The following is a 2,230-nucleotide window of genomic DNA, read 5'->3' on the forward strand; positions in this document are numbered from 1 at the left end:
CTAGGAATTTAATCTAAACTTTGTTCAGAGGTTGTCCTGTTCAAATACATGCATGCCCTAGATATTTTTTAAAAATCTTGATTGGGCTAATTATGTTTTAATAAAGATTTCATTTAAATGAGGATGGAGAGACTACATGGGCATCATTCCTATTGTTTTATTCTTTTATCCAAAACTATTTCCAGTATTACTAAATTCACGCTTGGGCCTTGGGTTGGAGGTTGTGTGTTCTTCACATATAACTCCTAAATTGAAGCCTCCCCATAAATTTGAAGATTCTTGACACATTCTCTGTGCTTCTCTAAAATGTGTGATGTTAGTCGATGGACAAATGTTCTGTCTCATCTCCCTAAAGGTCTATGCTATGACACTTTAAAATAACCACTCGAGTGTCTTAGTCAAAGAAAACCTTTTCTCTGTTCAGCTAGCTGCTCCCCCACACTTGTGTTACAGATTTCTCATTCTCTGATACTATTTGCAGCAGAGCTCTGATGGCGTGGGGGTAAGCGTTCGGCTGCTATCCACAAGGTTAGCAGTTCCAAACAACCAGGTCATCCATGAGAGGAAGATGAGGCTTTCTACTGCAAAGACTGATCGTACTGGCAATCCAGAGGGGGCCCTTCTCCCCCCTCCTACAGGATTGCCATGAGCCAAATGAACTCAATGGCGGCGGTTTCTCTTCTGGTTTGGGTTTCATATTACTTGCATGATTGGAGCAACATTGATGCCCCAGTAGAAGAGATTGTCCACGTTGTTTTCAAACTGCATAGTTTGCTAAATAGCAATGGTCACTATAATGTTCACTGCTAACTTGTGTTTTAATTGATTATCCTAATTGACCAAAGACACTGAATTCTAACTTTTCTTGAATGGTGGTCATGACTTGGGCTTTTATGTAATCTCCTGCTGACCTTCCTTGGCCCCTCACTGCCTTTTTACCCAATTCATAGTGAAACTATTAAGTGCAAAAATAGAGGCGCCTCCCTGCCTGGCACCAGACATGGCTGTGCCTTCCCTAGTGGCTACGTTTGCTATCCGGCTGCTCTGATCCCTTGCAGAGCTGCTGATCCCGCCACTGCTCCCCCTGTCACTCGGAAGGACAAAGAAAAGCTGTTGTCATTTCTGGAAGAACCTTGCCCAGCAGGTCAGGAAAGAAGTACAGCAGGAGGTGGATCAATGGGTGGCATCGAACAACAAATGGCTGCACCTGAGTGTGGCCCTGGTCAGCGAGCACCCTGCCAGTCGCTCCTACGTCCTCAACCAAACCAGGGCCACCGCAGATGTGGGAATGAGCAGTGAAGTGATAGTGAAGCCAGTTTTGATTTTCAGAGGAAGAACTGTTGGATTTAGTCAATAAACCGAACAACAATGACAATGTAGACGGTCTCCTTGTTCAGCTTCCTCTCCCGGAGAAACATAGACAGTGGAAGGTCTGCAGTGCTGTTTCTCTAGACAAGAATTCTGTGGCTTATACTCAACAAGGGCTGGATGTGTGTGGACCAGTGTTCCAGGTTAGCTGCTACCTCATCGGGGCTGTTGGCAATAATTAAACGAACAGAATCGCAACCCTAGGGAAGGAGGTGGTTGTGGCTAGAAGGTCTAAGAACATTGGCCTGCCCATTGTGATGTTTCTGCACACCAGGGCCATGATGGCCCTGGGGGTGATGCCCTTGTTACAATATCTCATCAACACACTCCCAAAGAGCATGGAATAAACATGCCATCCTTGCAGATATTGTGTCCGCTGCAGATATTCCAAATCTGGCTACAGCAGATATGACCCAAGAAGGAGTACCTGTCATTGAGGTGGTGATGGAGTTCAAGAGCCCATAACTGCTAAACCCAAGTTAGTTGGAGGTGTGGATTGCGAAGGAGTTAGGAAGAAAGCTAGTACATCACTCTGGTCCTCGGGGGATGGCCCCATGACAGTGGGATGCTAATGAAGAATACCATCATCTGCCCACACAGTGGCTGAGGCCTGATGAGGGAGAAGTGAAGTCAAAAGAGTGTGGCGTAGCATCCCATTAACGGCTGTAGCTTCTGTGTCACTAACAGCACTCCAAGCTAGCTCAAGAGGCAAAACAGGCCAACAGACAAGGCAATGGTCATTATTTATTATACGGAGATGGTGTGAGGCAATGCTTTGCATTTATTGAGAGCTTCAGTGGGTGGGCATTTGCACAGATAACAGCAGCACCTTACCAGGAGGCACTCCAGCATCAGGCTGGGT

At 46.0% G+C, this 2,230-nt stretch overlaps 1 pseudogene; it reads left to right on the forward strand.

The window, feature by feature from the left end:
• Window positions 1-1,000: 1,000 nt before the first annotated feature.
• Window positions 1,001-2,028, forward strand: LOC101664412 (annotated as a pseudogene).
• The last annotated feature ends 202 nt before the right edge of the window (window positions 2,029-2,230 follow it).

This window comes from Echinops telfairi, unplaced genomic scaffold (genome assembly GCF_000313985.2).
Source record: "Echinops telfairi isolate 266 unplaced genomic scaffold, ASM31398v2 ScPeMD7_21;HRSCAF=78, whole genome shotgun sequence".
Taxonomy (NCBI): Eukaryota; Metazoa; Chordata; class Mammalia; order Afrosoricida; family Tenrecidae; genus Echinops; species Echinops telfairi.